At 36.5% G+C, this 24912-nt stretch overlaps 1 non-coding gene across 1 annotated transcript; it reads right to left on the bottom strand.

Annotated features, from left to right (window-relative positions):
* Positions 1-23500: 23500 nt before the first annotated feature.
* On the bottom strand, positions 23501-23607 carry LOC133813611 (small nucleolar RNA R71). The gene has a single exon (XR_009884620.1). It is a non-coding gene; the product is annotated as a small nucleolar RNA R71 (small nucleolar RNA).
* Positions 23608-24912: the final 1305 nt, after the last annotated feature.

Here is a 24912-nt window from a genome sequence, read left to right as displayed (position 1 = left end):
CTTTTAATTTGAATAAAAAAGAAATTGTGTTAATTAAAAATGAATTTATATATTAAAAATCAGATTTTTTTGTAATTAAATAAATAAAAAAAATTAAAATAAAAAGAAAAATCTGAAACTTAAAGTTTTCTCTTTCCCTCTTTTCCCTCTCTTCCCTGAATCTCTCTCTCTCTCACTACTATGTTGCCTCAGCCAGGCCCGAACGGTCTTCGTCCCATCGCCGGAGCTGTACACGCGCCAGCCCAGTCAAACCGCTGGCCCTTCAAACATCGACCCCCGCGAGCTCACCACAGTATGCTATGCCCAGGGTTGTCAACCAACGGTCCGAAGCCATATGCCTCTTGCACTTTCTGGCAATATTCCGACTACCCCAAGCCTCCCAAGCCTAACCACCATCACCACCATACTCCTCGTGGTCTAAGCTTCAAACCCGCCCAAGGATTGGCCTCACTAGTGGTCGGAAAAAGAAAGGGTATTAGTAGGAATCCATGGAGGTCCGAAGCTTCCAAGAGAAAACCAGGCCATTCTAGGGCGTTCCAAGCTAAACCATCATAACCATGAGACTCCCCGAGCTTTGGGCTTCGAAGCCCAGCCACTGCTTTCCCGAACCACCACTGTGGCGTGGTGGCGCCGCCACCTTCGTGCGGTGCTCTGGTGAGGGTCTCGTCCAGCCACCACTTTTGGTAGTTCTGACGTTCGTCTCGAGCTCCCAACATCTAATTGATTTAGCATTGCATACAGGCATTGTTGTTGATACCCAAATCTGCCACCCAACTGAGTTTGATTTCTACCTTAACAGTCACACTAGAATTCAAGTCCAAATTTTATGATTTGGGAATCTTGTTTGTCTTTGTTTATTAACAGGAAATATTAATGAAAGTTCTTTCTTATAAACCTTTATAGGGAACCAGCCGCCCCAGACATACCATGTCTTGTTTGATGAGAACAAGTTCAATGCTAATGCCTTGCAAGTTCTCACGAAGAATCTCTGCTACACGTAAATACTATTCATTTTTATTTTTTGTTCTCCATTTTCAACATTCTATTGTGAACTACTTTTGTTGTTCCTGTTCTTGACCTTAATTTGGTTTTTCAGGTATGCAAGGCCCACCAGATTAGCCTCCATCAGAATGCGGTGTGTTGCACTATTCCGAGCGCTATGGTATAAATTCCTATCCCGAGCCCGTTGCACTATCCCGAGCGCTATGGTATAAATTCCTATCTCAGATTTTAATTATTTTGAGTTTTGAAATTATTTGCGAGTTAGGAAACTAAAATATAATTGTGTATGTTCATAATATATTAAGAGTTAATTAGTATAATGAGTTGAACTGTGATTTTATTGGACTGCTCTGGGACTGTCATATGCCTTGTTTGCGGGGTTTTAAAATTTGGGGATGTCCAATTTGCAGCCCTTGTGCTGCCTATTTTTCTAGAAATTTACGGACTCTTGTCTCGTTAATTTTTATAAAAATCACTCGTTGTTTTATAAACGATTAGTGTATACATTATATATATATATATTAATACTTGGTCTTCCATCTAAATATTATTAATCTAAGGTCTCGTATTTTATAAGGTCGTGGTGATGAGGATGCTTATAGTTGTACAGAGAGATGGTTGATTCAAAGTCGGTTTCTTTCATGGCCTTAAATTGGTCTACAAGTAGCGTTAATATGCTAATAATTTACCTAGTAACACATTTTTTTTGTTTGTTAAATATCCTTTTGATTTTGGAAAATGGAACAATGAATGTAATGCTAAAATTCTAGTTTGAAAATTTTGATTTATTGATTTTATTTTGATATAAAGTATTAGAGAGAAAAAATTAGTTCAATTGTCTACAGTGTATTATAATGTGATTTTTCATGTTTCAGGACTAATTTTAGAAAGAAATTCATGGCAGTCAATCCTTACTTTGGAAAGACTATTGGTGACGAGGGTGAGTACAAGGATAAGAAGAAGAAATATATGTTGTTTGACAATGAATTTAGTGTTTTATTTTATATGTAATTTTTATTAGAGTAAAAGATTCTTTTTTGAGTGGTTAATTATTTACTTTGTAAATCTAGTTATATATTTTTTAACGTCAAGACGATTATGTTTTAGACAAATATGATTTTTGAGTCAAGTAGTAGTGTTATATTTGTTCGAAAATTTGTTTTATTGGATTTGTAAATACTTTGTATAAGTTTTGTTATTTTAATCTATAATTTTTTAGGTTTGTATATAAATGTTTCATTTAAATCATAATTTTTAATATAAAATAAAAATAAATAATTTTCTAAAAATTAAATTTTTTTGCAAGCAATGGCGACACCAAAAAACTGTTGGTGTTGCCAGCAACAGCGACACCTATAACTGTCTATGTTGCCAACAATAACGACACCTAATAACTGTCGGCATTGCCCTACAACAGCAACAGTTTTTAACTGTCGGCGTTGCTAGCAACAGCGACACCTAATAACTGTTGGCGTTGCCAGCAACAGCGACAGTTTTTAACTGTCGGCGTATCTACCCCTACGCCAGCATGGGCAAATACGACAGTTAGTTGATTGTCGTCGTTGCTCAATAGCGACAGTTAAAAACTATCGGGAAAGCCCATTTTTGTAGTAGTGGCTGCTCATGTTGTGCTTCTGACGAAGAATATACCAGAATATCATCGATGAAGACGATCACAAACTGATCCAGGTAATATTTGAACACTCTATTCATTGATTCCATAAATGTTTTTGGGGCATTAGTCAATCCAAATGACATCACTAAAAACTCATAATGCCCATACCTAGTGCGAAAATTTTTCTTCGGTATATCTTCCTCTCTGATCCTTAGCTGGTGGTAACCAAATCGAAGATCTATCTTGGAGAATATCGTCTTACCCTATAACTGATCAAACAAATCATCGATCCTTGGCAGAGGATACCTGTTCTTGATAGTTAAGTTTTTCAGTTCTCTATACTCGATACACATCCTCACAGAACCATCTTTCTTCTTCATGAAGAGAACTGGTGTGCCCCATGGCGAGAAACTGGGCCTAATAAAACCCAAGTCTAGTAACTCATGTAATTGAACCTTTAGTTCCTTCAGCTCTGCTGGAGCCATCTGTAACACCCTAAATTCTAGCTATAATTGTAGAAAATAAAGATGTTGAAAAATAAACGTAATAAATCGTAAAAAGTGTTGCCTTCTTTATTTATAATTTAAAATAAGTATAACTCGGGTTTAGGAAAAATAAATAATATTCTTTACAATAAAATAAAATTAATACTAGGCAACATTAAATCATATAGTTCACAATTTCCCAAGAAAATAACACGCGACTATACGACCCCCACATATTCACATCAGTCTTGCTATTGGGAATCCGCTCGCCACTAGTCATCTAAGGTTAACTTATTCTGCATAAATAAAAGAAAGGAATGAGCTTCTAAGCCCAGTAACGAAAATATACAGAAATCAATGATAAACTCACAACGAATAATTTTACATGCAATACTATAATCATAACAGATACCAAGGTCATAATCTATCATATATCACTGTGATACTAAAAATCACACATAGATCTACATCATAAATTATATCCTGCAATCATATCAAATCATATAATCACATAGTCATAACAATCACACAATCAGTTCATAACAACGTTAGTTTATACTAATCATACAAGATCAAAATATATCCTAAGTCATAGGTCATAATCATAGGCTATAATAACAAGACATGTATAAGAAAAACATAAGTGCTTATACAGGGGTGGCAATTAAGCCCCAGACATAAGCCCGTCATACACCGAACATCAACTTAGGTCTGTCATAAAATTTTGGCATCCGAGCCAACCAGACATAAGTCTGTCATACATCATTGGACACCTTAGGTCCAACCACACTTACACCTTTATTGTACCTGAAATTTTAGGTCATACAAAACATAAACTAGGCCATAAACTAAACTACCTAATTTTCCTTACATTGAGTGTGGTGCATAGAAAATATACTTGAGTCCTTTATATGCTAACCCCGCTAAAAACCATATTTCATAAACATAATACCATTATTAAACTATAAACTAATAAATCTAAAACTCAAACACAATCAAAACTTAACTTATATCTCAACCTTGATCTTGAAGAAAACCCTAGATCCTTAAATGCTTGCTTGTAGGGTTTTGACAATAAGAAAGATATCCTTAGTTAGGGAGAGAGAGAGAGCATGAGGGTCTCAAAAGGAGCAAGAATAAAAAAAAATGAGAAGGAATAAGCTCTATTTATAGGCTCTCAATAAAAAAAATCTTAATTCAATTCTAACTATAATCCAAGTTTAAATTTAAATAAAATAGAATCATAACTTCTATAGAAAATACCTCTACATTATATTATTAATATTTTTACTAAATAATTGAGGAATAATCTAACATGAAACTAGCTAGGAAAAATATCTCAACCTCTAACTACCTAAATCTCGTAACTCTGGACTCACCGGTAGTAAAATCAACATAATTGAAGCTATATGAGTCTGATTTAGACAATATTTATACTGTTAGAAAGATAATTCAATTATCTACAACATTTTAGATATACTATTTTTCGAAAATCATAAAATAACTGGGTCAAAAACAGATCCGAAGTTACAGTACCCTAAAGTTACGAAAACTCTATTTAATTATCTAAATAACAACCTAATCCACAAATATCATAACTAACCATAAAATAACAAACTCTAATTCTCTAGGCTGATTTTGAATTTACTAGGCTTTATGTAGACTCGATCCATAACAATTCTTAATAATATCATAATTAATTTATTTTTACGCAATCAGCCCTTTTCCACAAACAAGGCTACTAATATCACAAAACTATAATATGCTATACTAATCGTAACCACTAAATACTATAATAATAACAATTAAATATTTCAAAAATTAAACCTTATTCTATCACCACAACTCAAGTTAAATTTATTCTATAAAATAAAGACAACATATAATCACATAAATAAAGAGGTCTAAGAGAAAGGTAACCTCGGTTACTACAATTCTCCCCTCCTTAAAGAAACTTCGTCCTCGAAATTTGACTTACTAAAAACCTCAGGATACCGTTCCCTCATATCCTCCTCCAATCCCCATGTTGCCTCTCTTTCAGTGCTATTTCTCCACAAGATTTTAACTATAGGGATACTTTTGGACCTTAACTCCTTACTTCCCCACTCTAGAACGTGTATTGGCCATTCTTCATAACTGCAATCTTGTTTCTACTCTAGAGCCTCGTAATCGAGCACATGGGATGGATCTGATACATACTTTCTCAACATAGATATATGGAAAACATTATGCGTTTCAGCTAATGATGACTGTAAAGCCAACCGATATGCTACTTGCCCTACTTTGTCCAATATCTCAAAAAGAACCTATAAACCTTGGGCTTAACTCTCTTTTCTTTCTGAAACGCATAATCCCCTTCATCAGAGATACTTTGGGAAAGACTTGATCGCCTAGTGAAAACTCAACGTTTCACCTTTTAGCATCGGCATAGCTCTTCTGGCAACTTTGAGCGGCAAACATTCTTTGTCTTATCTTTTCTACCGCTTATGTTGCTTCTCTTAGAGCTTTGAGTCCTAAATATCATCTTTCACCAACGTCGTCCAAACGAAGTGGTGATCGACACTTCCATCCATATAGTATCTCATAAGGTGCAATGCCTATCGCGGACAGATAACTATTGTTGTAAGTGAATTCCATACATGGTAAATATTTACTCCAAGACCCTGGAAAGTCTAAAGTACAAGCTCTCAACATATCTTCAAAAATTGGTATGGTACGTTCTGACTGGCCATCAGTTTAAGGTTGAAATACCGTACTTAGCTTTAATTTAGTGCTATGGCATGTTGTAGGCTTTCCCAGAACTTTGAGGTATAAATTGATCCTCTATTAGAGACTATCGTCTTCGGGACTCCATGTAATCTTACTATCTCCACCACATAAAGCTTTGCATACTGCTCATCGTTGTAAACTGTTCTTACTGGCAAGAAGTGAGCAAATTTTGTGAGTCTATCTATTATTACCCAAACAGAGTCATGCTGCTTGGTGGTCCTTGGTAATCCCGTCATGAAGTCCATTGCTATATCTTCCCATTTCCATTCAGGAATCTCTAACGATTGTAATGTTCTAGCGGGTCTCTGATGTTTCAGCCTTAACTTATTGGCATGTAAGAAATTTTGCTACAAACTTTGCTATGTCTTTCTCATTCCCAACCACCAGTACATTGTCTTGACATCATTGTACATATTGGTCAATTCCGGATGAAGTGAATACGGAGTGGTGTGCACCTTTCGCATGATACTTTCTCTTAATACATCCTGATTCGACACACACACTTGATTTCTATATCGTTGCATACCTTCCTTTGTTATCAAAAAATCAACATTTTCCGAGGTTTGTAGTGTTGCCTTTTCTTAAGAAGAAACTCGTCCTCTTGTTGTTTCTCCTTAATTTCCTCCATAAGTGTTGGCTTTATTGTGAGATTAACTAATTTTCCCGTTATCAGCTCGATTTTGGATTTCTTAATATCATATTGTAAGGGTTGTGCAATCCCCTCAAGCATCGATATACTACCATAATTAGTCTACTAAGCGCGTCTACCATGACATTAGCCTTCCCGAATGATACAAAATCTCACAATCATAGTCCTTAACTAGCTCAAGCCACCTTTGTTGCCTCATGTTGAGCTCCTTTTGCATAAAGAAGTACTTTAAACTCTTGTGGTCCATATAGATCTCGCACTTCTCTCTGTAAAGATAATGCATCCAAATCTTTAAAGACTACTGCTGCCAACTCCAAGTCATGGGTCGGGTACCTTTATCCATACTCCTTTATCTTTCTCGAGGCATATGCGACCACCTTTTTGTCTTGCATCAAAACGCATCCAAGTCCTTGTTTTAACACGTCGCAAAATACTTCATACTTTCCCTTGTCATTTGGGATGCATAGAACTGGGGCTGTTATGAGCTTTTCCTTTAGCGTTTGAAAGATTTCTTCGCATTTCTCTGTCCATACAAATTTACGTTGCTTCCTTGTCAAATTTGTTAAGGGCGTAGCTATTTTGGAGAACCCTTCAACAAATGGTCTGTAGTACCTGCTAAACCTATAAAATTTCTTACTTCGATGGTGCTCTTGGGCTTGGGTCTACTTCTACGCCTTTTTTTTTGGATACGATGTGTCCTAAAAATTCCACCTTCTCTAGCCAGAATTCACATTTCAACAAATTGGTGTTTCTTGAGCCTTTCTAACGTCGTTCTCAGAATACCACCACGAACTTATCCAAGTAATCCTTGAATACTCTGTTCATAAGGTCCATGAACGCGGATGGTGCGTTTGTCAATCCAAATGAAATTACTAAGAACTCGTAATGTCCATATCGAGTCCTGAAAGCCATCTTTTGGATATCCTCTCGTACTCTTAGTTGGTGATTTCCTGATCGTAGATTTATCTTTGAGAACACCGTGGATCCTTAGTTGATCAAAAAGATCTTCTATTCGAGGCAAAGGATACTTGTTCTTGATCGTTACTTTGTTTAGCTCTCGATAATCTATGCACATCCTCATGCTCCTGTCATTCTTCTTGATAAAAAGCACTGGTGCACCCCAAGGCGAAAGCTTGGTCTAATGAAACTCTTGTCCAAAAGCTCTTGTAGTTGTATCTTTAATTCCTTAAGCTCTGTTGGTGTCATCCTATATGAAGTTTTTGATATTGGTGCAATTTTTGGTGCCAACTCTATTTTGAACTCGATCTCCCTACTCGGAGGTAATCTCGGTAGATCTTCTGGAAATACCTTGGGAAAATCGAATACTATGTGCACATTCTTTGGTTCGAGTTGCGTCTCTCATAACTTGTCTTCTATGCTGGCTAGAAATGCCTGGCAACCGCTACCGTTTAAACGTTGAGCTTTGAGAGATGAGACTATCGTATGCGAGTTCTAGAAATTACTCCTCTGTAAGTGAACTTCTCGCAATCTTCAATTTGAAAATTTATTGTCTTACCCCTTACAGTCAATTTTTGCCCCATATTTTTCTAACAAATCCATTCCTTATATCGTAGTCCTTAAGGTCTAACTCAATCAAATCTATTGGTAATTCTTTTTCTTCGATTCTAACTACAACGCTACGCACCCCTCTACTAGATAGCATTCTTTCCTCCGAATGTAATTCGATGACAAACTCATCTCTAAAAAGTTTGCATGGCTTATCTAAGCTATCAATCATATTCATAAAGATATAAAACATTGAATTGCCTGCCAGAGATTGTGATCTGACCCGATACTACTATATTGCTAGTTTTCGCCTCACCTTATGTAAGAGTGAAAACTCTGGCTGATATTAGCTTTTCGTCCTTCTTTTGGTCTCTCAATTTTGGGCGGTCTTTTTTTTTTTTTTTTGAGATGACCTTCATCTCCACAATTGAATCAACCTCTAGTCTTATATAGGCATTCTCCTAAATGTTTTTTTTCTACATATTGGGCATTGTGGATATTCTACGTAAGGCTTCTTATTCCCATTGCCTTTCGACGTAGTTTTCCCTTTCTTATCTGCATTTTGGTTATGACCACCATCGTGTTTCCTTTTGTGGTCGTTTTGTTTGTAATTGCTTTTCTTGGCATCTTTCATGGCTGCTCCTTCTTTCGAGATTTTATCCTCCAGCTACTCGACTTCCTGAGCTATTTCCAACGCGTATGTGGCTATTCCCCGAACCAACTTTACGTCTCGAGCTATCATTGGCTTCAGCCCTTTTACGAATCTTTGAATTTGTAACGTCTTAGTGGGTACCATGTCCGTTGCGAACTTGGCCAGTTGGTCGAATTTTCTGGCGTATTTCGTCATAGTCGAATTCCCTTGAGTTAACGCAATGAATTCGTCCACCCTTGTGGCTAGAATCGCATGGCTGTAGTATTTCTTATGGAATACTTGGATAAACTCTTACCAAGTCATAACATTGACATCTTGGGTATGCTTCATTATATCCCACCAAATGCGGACATCTTTCTTGAGTAAGCTTGAGGCGCATAAGATTCGGTCCTCGTTTCCCAAGCGCATATGTTCCAATATGGATTTTACCGAACGAAGCCATTCTTAGGCTTCTTCCTTGTCCTCTTTCCTCTTTGAATTCTTGTTCGTTCAGTCTTCTGGATCTTCTTAGTTCATGCTCCATTTTCTTTTCTATTTCCCCCGAAAGAGAAAATTATAAAATCTAAGACAAAAAAAACCTATCCTATTGTCCTACTGTCTATTAGGTCCATCTATCTATTAAAACTATCCTATTACAATTAAGTCCAACTCGGGTAAATTGACCTTAACAATTGAATCTTCCATGGAGGAGAGTTGGATTTAGTATGTCATACCCACTACTAAAGTCCCCTAACTTCCACTTGGACCGAAAAGACAAGAATTTCAACCATTGCCTTATTAATTTCTATTCATTTTAATTAGATTTAATCTAATAATGCGAAGCAAATGGGCCTTCACAAATGGGCTAACCCATAAGAGAGGAATTTAAATCTTACACTTTCAATTGAATCCAAAATAAATTTTAAAACCATTTTAATATTACCAAAATCCATAAAAATTCACAATATAAAAAAAACAATACAAAATTTTGAAACTAAATTAAAAATAAAAACTTTATTTAAAACAAACATATATCCATAACAAACTAAAGGAAGTTATACTAAAACGTTTTATTTTTTAAAAACAAATATCTACTAAACTAAAGATCCATTCTTCTATATCAGATATGGCTCTAATCACATTATCATACATTGTTCTAAACTCTGAAATCAAAATAAACTGTAAATTACTAGAGTCAAAAATAATATAAACAAAACAAGGTACTTACTTAGTAACGAGACGGCCCCTTTTTTTTTACTTGTATGAATATATGAGAACATTATGGACCAGTATAACCTCGAGCTCTGATACCACTTGTAACACCCTAAATTCTAGCTATAATTGTAGAAAATAAAGATGTTGAAAAATAAACGTAATAAATCGTAAAATGTGTTGCCTTCTTTATTTATAATTTAAAATAAATATAACTCGGATTTAGGAAAAATAAATAATAGTCTTTATAATAAAATAAGATTAAAACTAGACAACATTAAATCATATAGTTCATAATTTCCTAAGAAAATAACACACAGCTATACAGCCCCCACATATTCCCACCAGTCTTGCTGTTGGGAATCCGCTCGCCACCGATCATCTAAGGTTAACTTATTCTTCAAAAATAAAAGAAAGGAATGTGCTTCTAAGCCTAGTAAGGAAGATACACAACAATTCATACAGAAATCAATCATAAACCCACAACGAATAATTTCACATGCAATATTATATTCATAACAGATACCAAGGTCATAATCTATCATATATCACTGTGATACTAAAAATCACACATAGATCTACATCATAAATTATATCCTGCAATCATATCAAATCATATAATCACATAGTCATAACAATCACACAATCAGTTCATAACAACGTTAGTTTATACTAATCATACAAGATCAAAATATATCCTAAGTCATAGGTCATAATCATAGGCTATAATAACAAGACAGGTATAAGAAAAACATAAGTGCTTATACAGGGGTGGCAATTAAGCCCCAGACATAAGCCCGTCATACACCGAACATCAACTTAGGTCTGTCATAAAATTTTGGCATCCGAGCCAACCAGACATAAGTCCGTCATACATCATTGGACACCTTAGGTCCAACCACACTTACACCTTTATTGTACCTGAAATTTTAGGTCATACAAAACATAAACTAGGCCATAAACTAAACTACCTAATTTTCCTTACATTGAGTGTGGTGCACAGAAACTATACCTGAGTCCTTTATATGCCAACCCCGCTTAAAACCATATTTCATAAACATAATACCATTATTAAAACATAAATTAATAAATCTAAAACTCAAACACAATCAAAACTTAACTTATACCTCAACCTTGATCTTAAAGAAAATCCTAGATCCTTAAATGCTTGCTTGTAGGGTTTTGACAATAAGAAAGATAGCCTTAGTCAGGGAGAGAGAGAGCATGAGGGTCTCAAGAGGAACAAGAGTAAAAAATATGAGAAGGAATGAGCTCTATTTATAGGCTCTCATTAAAAAAAATCCTAATTCAATTCTAACTATAATCCAAATTTAAATTTAAATAAAATAGAATCCTAACTTCTATAGAAAATATCTCTACATTATATTATTAATATTTTTATTAAATAATTGAGGAATAATCTAACATGAAACTAGCTAGGAAAAATACCTCAACCTCTAACTACCTAAATCTCGTAACTCTGGACTCCTGTACAGTAAAATCAATACAAAGGAAGCTGTATGAGTCTGATTTAGACAATATTTATACTGTTAGAAAGATAATTAAATTATCTATAACTTTTTAGAAATATTATTTTTGCAAAATCATAACAAAACTGGGTCAAAAACAGGTCCAAAGTTACAGTACCCTAAAGTTATGAAAACTCTATTTAACTATCTAAATAACAACATAATCCACAAATATCATAACTAACCATAAAATAACAAACTCTAATTCACTAGGCTAATTTTGAATTTACTAAGCCCAAGATCTTATTGGGCTTTAGGGCTTTATGTAGACTCGATCAATAACAATTCTTTATAATACCATAATTAATTTATTTTTACGCAATCACCCATTTTCCACAAACAAGGCTACTAATATCACAAAATTATAATATACTGTACTAATCATAACCACTAAATACTATAATCATAACCATTAAATATTTCAAAAATTAAACCTTATTCTATCACCATAACTCAAGTTAAATCTATTCAATAAAATAAAGACAACATATAATCACATAAATAAAGAGGTCTAAGAGAAAGGTAACCTCAGTTACTACACCATCCTATAAGGTGCCCTAGACAGTGGCTCTGTCTCTGACGCCAATTCAATCACAAACTCCATCTCCCTGTGTGGAGGTAACCCTGGCAGATCCTCTGCAAACACATCTAGAAACTCACAAACTAATCTGGTATGTCCTGGTCCCACTGGCACGACCTGGGTCGTATCCACCACAGTAGCTGGGAATCCTATGCATTCCCCCTGCAATAGGTCTCTTGCTCTAAGTACAAATATCATAGGTATACGAGGTCCATTCACAATGCCAACTAATACAAAGGGATCCTCACCCTTAGGCTCAAAGGTTACCATCTTCTTCTTGCAATCTATTGTCACCCCATATTTGGCTAACTAGTCCATACCCAAGATCACATCAAAGTCGATCATAACCAACTCTATCAAATCTATTGACAACCTCTACATCCACTGCCACTGATAATGACCTGACCCATCTCCTAGAAACCACTAACTCCCCAGTGGGAAACAAAGTTCCTAAACCCACTACAAAGTATTCCCATGGCTTACACAACCTATCAATCATCCTACTAGATACAAAGGAATGTGTAGCCCCAAAATCAATCAAAACAGAATAATAAGTGCTAACACTAGAAAGCTGACCTGTCACTACTGAGGGTCGAGCCTCAGCCTCTGATTATGTCAATACGAACACTCTAGTCAGAGCCAAGTTGTCCGCCTTCTTTGGTTCTTCCTTCTTCGCCCTTGGGCAATCTTTCTTGAGGTTGCCAACTATACTTCATAAAAAGTAGGCCTTTCCCCGACACTCTCCCAGATGACATCTCCTGCATCTGGCACATTCTAGATAAGTCCTCCAACCCTCATTGCCGCCCTGGCGGCCAACTTGTATACCCCGTGGCCTCCTATTTGGGCCTAGAACTGTAACGGTATCTGGGGTCTTCCTCTTCTGGTTACTAGGGCCTTCGCCCTTACCAGCTCCAATAAAGGGAGGTCTCACCCTCCTAGTGTCCCTTTTGGCCACGTTCTCGCGCCAGATCTTGTTCTCAGTGCCCTCAGCAGTAAGGGCCTTCTCCACTACCTAAGCATAAGTCGTCACTCCAACAACTGAAGTTATTTTAACATCCCGGGCTATCATAGCATTTAGCCCATAAATAAACCTCTCCTTCCCTATCACATCAGTTGGCACCAAGTCTACAGCGAACTTGGCCAACCTATCAAATTTTAGGGCGTACTCTGTAACTGTCATGGTGCCCTGCACCAAATTACTGAACTCATCATCGTTTGCAGCTCTGACTGCATCATTATAGTATTTCTCATTGAATAGTTCTCTGAAATCCTCCTAGCTCAGGGCCTTCACATCTTTGGTCTGGGATACCACTTCCCACTAGATTCGGGTGTCTTCCTGAAACATGAATATGGCACAGGCCACTCTATCATTACCTGACATCGCCATAAAGTCCAGGATGGAGGTGGTCATACCCATCCACTACTCAACTCGCAGCAGATCTGGCCCTCCCTCAAAGGTAGGATGGTGTTGTTTCCTAAAGTGCTCATAGAGAGGCTCCCACCTATTTCCAACCCCTGGTTGTTGCTATAATACTAGTGCCACAGCAGGTGGCACAACCAGTGCAGCGTTCCCTGCTGGAACCTGCTGCTGTTTCAACAGGCAGATTTCTTCATCCAACCTTTGTATCCTAGCTTGCATATCAGCAAGCACCTGTTGCTAGTTTTCAGGAGCTGGCGGAGGGTTCTAACCCTGGTCGTTGTCTCTGGTTTGACTTCCAGCACTGGTTGGCTCATTTGATTTCCCTAAAAGCATACTTCCAAGCTTATTTGAAATCAATGACTCGGCACATTAAAGCATTAACGGTGCCCAGCACCATCCCATGGCCCAAAACTAGACAATTAAGCATACACATGCCATAACTGTGTTAATAAGCAGTTCAATAGCTTGCACATACAACAATCATGCTAATAAGCAAGTCAATTTATATTCATGCTCAATCATAGCTGTAATAGTGTTAATAAGCACATTCTTATCATACACATAACAGTCAAGGGTCAGGCCCTATCTGTATAACTCATGCTCCCTAAACAAGCATGCAAATAAGACATTCATATGTCAATTAAGCAGGTTACACAAATTAACATAAATAGTTACCAAACCTTGAGTCGAGCTTGTCTTCAGCGAGGAGTTTACATGCCTAGCCAATCTTCAGGAACCAGTAAACCTAAACAGCTCTGATACCAAGATGTGACATCCTCCTAATCTAGGATCGTTACACTATGTAATTCAAATAATCCTTAACTCGCTAAACGAGTTATTTGAGTTTAAATCATGTAATTAAAACTAACCACAGGTTTAGGTACTAAAAATTTTGGTCAAAAGTCAACCATTTCATTAAAAGAGTTTAACTTCCATACATGGGATCCCATCATATTTTAAAATGGTAACTAACCCAAAAATGAATACAAAAGCAGACCTAGGTGGCAAAATCAGGGTCCAACTGATAGCCTCGATTGTGGCGGACGAGCATGCCGCATATGTACACTGTGCCCCTAAAACTCTCCAACTCATGGATAGTCTAGCTTTTCCTTTCCTTTACCTGCACCATTTAGCACTCGTGAGCCAAGGCTCAGCAAGAAAACATAAACATGCTTATAAGTAGCACATTATCAAATCGCAAATTCATAACTAGCATGCCAGTAGTAATAACCCTACCCATTCGTGCAATTAACTCAAATAAGTGACTATAGAGTCAAACTAGGGTGTAGTGCCCATCTTTCATATAACCAGCCTTAGAGTTGGCCAAGCAAGTCTGATGCTTAAAATTCTAGACAACCCTAGAGGCGTTCAAGCCTATATCTAGCTTCCAAGTTAGCTTAACCCTATCGGCCAGCGTTCAGCACGCTATTACCACCCTCGACTTCTAAGCCGAGCCTTAAAACTCTCGACTCATAAGCCAAGTCCTTTAACCTTCAACTAATAAGTTGAGTCTTTCAACCTTCGAATGATAAGTCGATTCTTTAACCTTCGACTGGTAAGTCGAGTCCAAACCTTCGACTAATAAGTATATCCACATAATAATTTGGTCTCACACATATATCACATATATGCACTTATATTCCAAATATACCCATAACGGGCCAAATTACGAAAATTTTCATTCTAATAAGTAACTGGCTCACATGCATATTTAATACATCTAACCATGCAAATCTAGTCATATTACAATATAACTCACTTAATCATATAACGATATACATATATATCACATAATTTGCCATCTTGACCCCCCCAATCAAAGACCTAAGCCTTATTAGGTAATTTGGGACGTTATTGTTGGCAACTCCTGAATTAGCTTCTAGGGTCAGTTGTATTATTGGTTATTTCTATTATTTTGCTTCTGCCCTGGTATGGATCTCTTCTGCAGGATTTTATGCTTTATATTTTCTGCTTAAGGTATTATGATACTGCCATGACATTTATGCGTTCTTGAAAATGTTTGTTTAGGGTCCAGATTTATCCAACATCCTAAGTGTGGTAAGCTATATGTTACAAGAACAATGACTAGGTCATTGTTTCTGTTGTGTGCTCCTACTTTATGTTGTTAAATTGACTAACTAAGCATTTTCGCTTACCTAGTTGCTCATTTTGTAGGTAAGGGCAAGGAAAAACTGATGCAATGAGAGTCAGAGTTTGCCTGTGAATTTGTACATGTGGCCCGACCTTTGGGAAGTCTGCACTTTCAAAGAGAGTCTTTTGATTTTGCTTAAACTATGTTGGGTTTGCCATAATACTTTTAATGCTTTTGTGTAAATGATTTTAGTGTTTGCACACATTACAGTAAAAGTTTTTTTTATCAGCATTTTTTAGACCATTTTAAATGCTATGAATGGTTTAACTCTGCAAAACAAGTGTATGTATTTTCGGGTCGTTACATAAGATATCTCTAAAGTCTTGCTTCCTTTATTTATTTTGTGCCAGCTACACCCCGAGCGAGATGATTGAGCTCGTGTTTTTAGGGTACAACTTATATTATTATATAATTGAATATATTTGATTATGTGAATTAAATGTGTTTAAGAACCATCCATGATGAGAATGGGCATATTTATAATTTGACCTGCTGAGGGTATATTTGTGAATTGTTTATGCTATGTCCACTGTGACAATACTATTATGTGTGAATATGTAATGTGCAGCACTAGTGGGTTCCTTCAAGCGGTAATAGTGTAAATATCAAAATGGGAAATATCCAACTTTGGTCAAGTTTTGAGGCATTATTGGAAATTTTATACTTGATGGATATTATAAGAGTAATTGGATATTAGTGGTAACTAGGAATATGGGTGAGATTACTATATTACCCTTGGGATTGGTACTGGAAAGGAAATTACATGGAAATGCATTTTGGTCATTTTAGTGATAGATGACCATTATTTGTCTAGAGTCTTCCGTTTCACATTCTAAGTGTTCTTCTTCCTTCTTCTATACCTCCTCACAAAAGCTAAGGTTATGATCATTTTTCTTTAAATTTTTCCTAAGAACTAAGAGAAATCAAGCTGTAAAAAGGGAATTGGCAGCGTCTAAGTTCATCTTCATCATAGGAATCAATACATAGAGAAGTGGCTATTTAAGGACGCTTGAAGGATATCGCACTTGGGTCAGTACTAACTACATTGTTGGAATCTAGGTAAGAAAAGTTGGCATTTTCACATAGAGCATGCATTGGCCCTATTTTATCTGTAAATGGTTATGATTGTATCATTTAAATACAAATGAACTAGGTTTGTGTACCCCTATTGCATGCTTTGTTTATTATGCTTATTTGTAACTGAATTGACTATGGGTAAGCAGCTATGACCGTATGAATAATATTGAACTAGAGTTGTGTACCCTTATTGCATACTTTGTTTGCATTGTATGTTGGGGATTAGGCTTAGTCAACCTTTTTTGTATTACAACTCAAAGCATAAAACAACAAGTAATCTAACTCTATAGGTAGATAATTACAAATTACATAAACTCAAAAGAATCAAAGTGTAAAGTGGACATTTCTTGAAGAACAACCTTCAAACACAAAATCACAAAGCTATGATTTTATGTGAAACACAAAACTGACAAGGCTTGACACAAATATGGATTTGTTGTCCAAAAATCTCTATTCCTAGTCTTCTCCTTAGAATGGCTTGAAGCTACGACAATGGAATAATATTGGGATTCACAAGCCTTGATCCTTCATAAAATTCAAGCTTTCTTGATGAAGCTCTTGGAGAAAACTAGTAATCTTGAAAGTTAGAGAGAGAGAGAGAGTTCTTTTAGAGAGAGGGGGTGAGTGATCAAGTCACCAATTAACTCAAATGAACCTTTTAAATAGTATAGGAACCTCATTAGACTCAACTAATGAGATTAGATCATGTTAATTTGAATTTTGGAGCCAAAAACATGTCACTATACGAACCCGTACAGACGACCCAGGCGACGCATCACCTGATCTACCATTTTTTTTTTTGTGCAATGTGTTGCCTCCTAGAGGCGAAGCATCGTCGACGCCTCTGTTTTGACGCTCCAAAATTTGTCTCAAAACATCCCCAAATGCTCCCAAATTTTTTGGGTACTCTCACATACTCCAAAGAAACACTTTACACCCAAAATGATGATTTATAAATGCCTATACTGAAAGTCAACTCTCATGTGCTGACATTTGTGAAATCATTATGGTTTTTGCACCTCTTCGTGCCTAACCAATTTCACCATGTATTTCACCAATCACAACATTCTCCCACTTGGTTAAATACATCATCAATTCTCTAGTCAAACGATATTAGTGCATAAAGTAAAGTACATTTTGGGTTTTAACTTTTCCTTAGTGAAAACACTACAAATCTTCTACCGAAATGATAAAGAATTCTTAAATTATTGAACCCAACATTCCTAGGGATAAAAAATGGCAATTTCTCACACACCCTTATCTGATTACTCATGTATTTCCCACTATTCATGCTTAGCACTTTTAATGGCCTTGTGCTTGATCCATTCACGAACCATCCGGAGAGAAAACTCATGCTCTCTTGAGAGGCAGCACCACCTCTAGGTTCACGTAGGTGAAATTCTTACAACAACTTTGTTACCTTTAGATATGCTTGTGTTCTCTTCAACTGAATTTCATTAAAATTATATGGCTTAACCCTCATGATCGATAGAAACCAACATTAACTCACTCTTGACAGGACTTCTAAGTTGTTAATGTTGAAACTATTCCCTTATCAATGACTTGTTCTTACCCATTGAACTCTACACTGGATGTATACAAGTTTTGAGTTGGGTTGCCATCATTGGGGAATCTATTTATCAAGGAGTTTTAGTCCCATCCCTCTATTTGTAGAACTAACAAAATCTCTCCCAAGAGGTTTGGTAAACGGATCCGCTAAGTTCACACAAGATTTCACATATGAAATTGATATGATACTCTTATCAACCAATTCCATCACATAATCATGGCTTAGACTTATATGTCTAGACTTCCCATTTTATATCTTGTTGTAAGCTCTAATCAAAGTGGCTTGATTATCACAAAGTATTGAAATCTTCTATACATCTACCGCGATTTTTCGTATCTCCAACATGAGATATCTTAGCCACTCAACCTCTTCGTCGATTGTCGTTAGAGCTACAAACTTAGAATCCATGGTTGAGTGACATATACATGTATATTCTTATATCCCCATGAAACTACACCCCCACCAAGGGTGAACACCCAACCTGATATCAAACTTGCGTCAAAATATCCCTCAAGTATCTTAGAAAACTTAGAATATTGGAGGCATAACTCTTTGCTCCTTTTAAGGTATCCAAAGACTCTTTCCACGACCTTCCAATGTAAGATACTTGGGTTGTTAGTAAACCTACTTAGTTTACTAACCACAAATGTAATGTCCGCTCTAGTATAATGAGTGACATACAACAAACTCACAATTGCACTTGCATACTCTAGTTGAGCCACCGATCTCCCTTCATTATTTTCAAACTTTAGACTTGAATCGAAGGGTGTGTTTTCCTCTTTGATATTAAGATGACCAAACTTGTCAAGCATTTTCTCAACATAATGAGCTTGACCTAAGGCATAACATTTCTTCTAACTTTGATACCTGATATCATACCAACCTCTCCAATGTCCTTCATTTTGAAGTTAGAAGATAGAAATCTCTTCGTTTCTATTATGACTTTAATGACTTACTTAATATCAACATATAGACACACTAAGATGGCACATTCATCACAAGTCTTAGAGTGTAAGCACTTGTCTGCACTATTGTCTAAACCCATTTGAAACAATGGTCTGATCAAACTTCTCATGCCATTGTTTTGGTGCTTGTTTTAAACCATATAATGATTCAACAAGCTTACACACCTTATGTTTATTTCCCCTTAGAACAATTCCTTCTGATTGTTCCGTGTACACCTCTTCATCGAGGTTACCATTTAGGATTGTCATTTTAACATCCATTTGATGAACATATAGGTTGTGTATTAATAATAAGGCAAACAACAATCTTATAAATGTTGTCCTTACTACCGGTGCATATGTATCAAAATAATCTATGTCCTCCTTTTGTCTAAACCTTTTGGCTACCAATCTTGCCTTATAGACTTGAATGGTCCATTAGTGTTGTACTTCTTTTGAAATACATACTTGCAATCTATTGGCTTTGATCCTTGTGGAAGATCAATAATCTCTCAATTGTGTTAGACATGATTGAATATATCTAATCATTTATTGTCTCTTTCTAAAATTTAGAGTCCCTTGAGGACATAGCTTTTTCGAAGGTTTTAGGATCATCATTCACTTGAAGTACCATATGATACTTCCGAGTGTCCCCCTTATGGTTTCCCTCTACTAGGTAAGGAGTCTCTACTTGAGAGATTTTATTTTGTGATCCACCCTCTTTAAGCCTTTAGCTTCTTCTAGGAAATATTGGTTGCTCTACAACCCTTGAAGCTAACTCCTCTTGAGTTCCTTCTAATGAGATTGGTTCTTGAGGCTTATTGTCACTATACAAAAAAATCTCAAAGAACTCAACTTCTCTTGATTCAATTATCACATTAGACTCCAAGTTTAATAGCCTATAGGTCCTGCTATTTGAGACATAGCCTACAAATACACATTTGATGGCCCATGGACCCAACTTGATCCTTTTATGCTTCGTGTTCTTGCAGTAAGCAAGGCACCCCCACACATTGAGATAATCTAGGTTGGGCCTCTTTCTTTCATTCATGTATTATACCATGTATCTCACAAAACACATTGAATTCATTGAAAAAGTATTCACCGCCCCTATCACATCTAATCACTTTTATTTTCTTTTCCAATTGATTTCAAACTTCGGCTTTATAGATTTTAAACATGTTAAAGGCCTCATCCTTATTCCTAAGAAAGTACACATATGTGAATCTAGAAAAATCATCAATAAAGGTAACACAATACCTATGTCCACCTCTAGTAATTATTTCATTAAATTCACATAAATCACTATGTATCAAATCTAACAAATTAGTTTTCCTTTCAACGCTGGGAAAAGGTTTCTTTACCATCTTAGATTAAACACATAATTCACACTTATCATGCTCAACATCATTGCATACAATTAAACCACATTTGATAACTCCTTTAATTGTACTATATCTTATATGAGCAAGTCTAATATTCCACACTGTAATAGAATCAAAACCAAGTACATAAGAGGAAGATGAGCATGCGATATTATCAAAACCATTGTCTTTGGTACACAATTTAATCATCCTATCACACACATACCCTTTCCCCACAAAGTAGTTGTAACGCCCTACTAGTCAGGGACCATTACACTGTGCATTTTAAAATAGTGCTAGACTCGCTAAACAAGTCATTTGGACCTAAACGTGTAATTAAAGGATAAGGTATTAAACTTTTGGCAAAAGGAATATTACTGTTAATTAAAAAGTTTCAATGTATACATGGGATCCCAGAAAGGAGTTTAAAAACAGTTACTACCGTGAATAAGATACAATATGGCCGACCTAGGCGGCAAAAAAAACTGAAATCCTATTTTCCCAAAAGAAGTCTTGACCGTGGCAGTCAATCAAGTCGCATATGTACACGTCGCCCTCAAAGCTCTCCAACTCATGGTTTTTCCAACTTCTCCTTGCCCATATATGCACCATGTAGCACCCATGAGCCAAGGCTTAGCAAGAAAACTCAAAATCAACAAAACAAATAATCAACGGGTTATAAATTTTTAATAGCATCAGATAATCATTAGGTTATAAATCATTAATAGCATGCCTAGTAGTTACAACCAATAAGCAAGCAGGCATTCAATCCATCTATGTGGCAGCCACCCAAGCGCATACCGCACTCCTTTCTTTCAAGCGGCTATAGAATCAACAAACGTGTCTCGCACTGATAACTCTTGAATAAAGAGTTATTTCACGTGCTTTTGAACTTATAAATGTGGAAAAATCAATGGTGATGTTAGTTTATTATTAGCTTTTGTAACTAACTTTTGTGCCTTTAGGATCTTAGTTAAGTTTAGTTGTTTTTGTAGTTTTTAATAGCTAATGGGTTGAAGACAATAGTTTCATGGATAGATATTTGTACAAAGAATGAAACTAAAGGTGTGAAACTATCTAAGTTAAATTTTGCTTGTTGAAATAGCAGGTTTGCGGTAGCAAAGCAGATTTTGCTGAAGAATTTTGATCAGGCTGCTTTTGGACATCTATGCGTGCTTGGAAATTCAGAGGGTGAGCTGGAATAGTGGCTGAGGTGGCAAGTACAGAAAGCATGAGTCAATATTAGAAGCAAATGTTAAAGGAAAGAAGGAAAGAGACCCACGCATATACCAAAACGAGGGGCAATTTTGTACTTAGATGGCCAAATTGGGAATCATAGAGGTACTTAGAGAAGGGTCAGCCGCACAAAGTTGGGGGTCTGCCAATTTTTGGGAAAGAAAAGAAATAGACAGAGGAAGAAAACTAGAAATCAAGGAAGAAGAAGAAGAAAACGCATAAAGAGAATCAATCATCAATTGGATTTGTTTTTTCTCTTGTTTCTAAACTTCATTTTATATTTTCTATTTTGATTTCTACTCTGAATACTTATGAGTAGTATTGAATTTTGATTAATGCTATTTAAATCAGCCATGAACTAATATTTGTGTGGCTTGAATTGTTGATGAACCCTATGTTATAGTGTAGTAAATTCTTGCACCTTATTTTAGTGAAATCTCTCTTGTTCATTCAAGTGTACTGATTGTTAATCTCTTGTTGTTGTTTTGCCAGCAATGGCAAGATGTTTAATTATTTTTTATGCTGGAAGGATTAAATATAATGGGAAGAACTTGGATGACACAAGTCATAATCTATGTTAGGTTATGTTAGTAAGTAACATAGGGATGTGTTATTTTCCTTGTGTAACTTTTGAGAATTGAACCTTGAATTTGTATTCTTAAATCTCATTTGGCATAGGAATATGTTTAATTAGGTAAAAGAATTAATATCATAAAATTTGGGAAAGTTTTATGAGTTTTTATTGAATTCTTGTTAACCTAGGAGTTTTGCTAAAATATTGCTGCCGCAATCTATTTAGTATAATTGACATAGTGGGAATTAATAATTCAAGTCCATTTTACATTCCACGTGTTTCTTTCGAATTACTTTGTTTAGTTCAATTTTATTTTTAGTATTTTTATCTTTTTAATATTTCGTTTAGCTTACAAACAACCCATTTAATTGTCAATATATTTAAATTGTTTAGTAATTGTTTTGCCTATTTTTCTATTTTGCAATCCATGTGGAGACGATTTACTTATCATTGTATTACTTGTGTGATTGTGTACACTTATGTATTTAAATCAAATATTATTTTCACAACAAGTTTTTGGCGCCGTTTCCGGTTATTGGAATTAGAAATTTGTGTAATATCAATTACTTGCAATTTATTTTTCTTTGTTGTTCTCATCTTGTTTGCTTGTTCTTGTGATTTCTCAGGTGGTCTATTGTATGAACGAGCAAGAAGACATTGAACTAGCTTCTGTTGACCCTGAGATTAAACGAACAATTAGAAGAAGACTAAGGGAACAATGGGCTAAAAATCGCCTTAATATGGCTGAAGAGGTTGAAGGAGTTGAGGGTGCTAATAATATCGCTAACGCGATTGCTATGGTTGATGATAGAGAGAGAGAGAGCCATAAGGGAGTATGCTGCCCCCATGTTCAATGAGCTCAATCCGGGCATTGATTGACCTGAAATTCAAGCACCGCAATTCGAGTTAAAGCTCGTGATGTTCCAAATGTTGCAAATAGTGGGTCAATTTAGTGGGATGCCTACTGAGGATCCTCATCTTCATCTTCGTTCATTTTTTGAGGTGAGTGATTCTTTCAAACTACAAGGAGTGAGTGACGAGGCCCTAAGGTTGAAATTATTCCCTTTCTCTTTGAGGAATCGAGATAGATCTTTGCTTAACACCCTTCCTCCCAACTCGGTGACTACATGGAATGAGTTGGCTGAAATTTTTTTGATGAAGTACTTTCCTCCTACAGAAAAAGCCAAGTTTCGCAATGAAATCATGTCTTTTCAGCAGCAGGAAGATGAATCCTTTTGTGAAGGTTGGGAGAGATTTAAAGAGTTATTGAGAAAGTGCCCACACCATGGGATTCTGCATTGTATACAAATGGAAACATTCTATTATGGGCTCAATTCTTCCACTCGCATGGTGTTGGATGCTTCAGCTAATGGGGTTATTCTCTCTAAGTCCTACAATGAAGCCTATGAGATTTTGGAGAGGATTGCTAGCAAGAATAACCAATGGTCCAATGCTAGAGCCTCAACAAGTCAAAAAGTAGCTGGTGTACTTGAAGTGGAGGCATTGATAGCTTTGACAGCTCAAGTTTCTTCAATGACTAACATTCTCAAGAACATGAGTTTGGGGGGAATGGTACAACCAGCTCCTATGGGAGAAGTTGACGATGTGTCTTGTGTTTATTGTGGAGATGGGCACACATTTGAGAGTTGTCCTTAGAATCCCGCTTCGATTTTTTATGTGGGGAATCAAAATGCCAACCATAATTATCCATATTCATACTCTTATAATCTAGGGTGGAGGCAGCATCCAAATTTCTCATGGGGGGTCAAGGAGCTAGTTCAAGTGGAGCACCAATGCAAAACAAGCTTATATATCCATCGGGATTTTCACAACAACCACCTCCTCCTCAAGTGTCTCAATCAAGCTCGTTGGAGAGTTTAATGAAAGAATATATGGCCAAGAATGATGTTGTGATTCAAAACCAAGAGGCATCCTTGAGGAACCTAGAGATTCAAATGGGGCAGCTAGCTAATGAGTTGAGGAATAGACCACAAGGCACCTTGCCTAGTGTTATCCCCAAAAATGGAGATTGATGACGTGGCAATAGAGGTGACAAATGGCAGTATATGGTTCGTAAAAGACACATTAAATAGTCAATAAATACATTGACTCCTCAGAGTTATGATAAAGTGACCCGGTAGACTGGTGAAGAGTTTGGACTGCTTGAAAGATGTCATAACCAAGCTAAGTGCATCCTAGGAGATCCCAAGGGTGTGGTCCGAGGAGACACCAAGGGGGTGGTCCTAGGAGAGCTAAGGAGAGTGCATCCTAGGAGAACTAAGGAGAGTGCATCCTAGGAGATCCCAAGGATGTGGTCTGAGGAGAGCTAAAGGGTGTGGTCCGAGGAGAGACATGGCATGCTAGATGAGAGTGCCATGTTAGAGGAGAGAAGTGCATGTCCTACCACCATGCACGTCCGACCCACAAAAACATGTCCTACTACCATGCACATGTCCGACCAGCACTTGCATGGGTGGTCAGTAGGAGGTGGATCAACTAGCTAGAGGAGGACTAAGTCAAGATTCCCTTAAACAACTTAACCAAGATATGCGGGAATCTCTCATTCTTCCCACAAATGGGGGCTTTGTTATATTTTG

Source organism: Humulus lupulus, chromosome 1 (assembly GCF_963169125.1).
Source record: "Humulus lupulus chromosome 1, drHumLupu1.1, whole genome shotgun sequence".
Lineage (NCBI taxonomy): Eukaryota > Viridiplantae > Streptophyta > Magnoliopsida > Rosales > Cannabaceae > Humulus > Humulus lupulus.
This window is presented reverse-complemented; position numbering and strand designations above follow the sequence as displayed.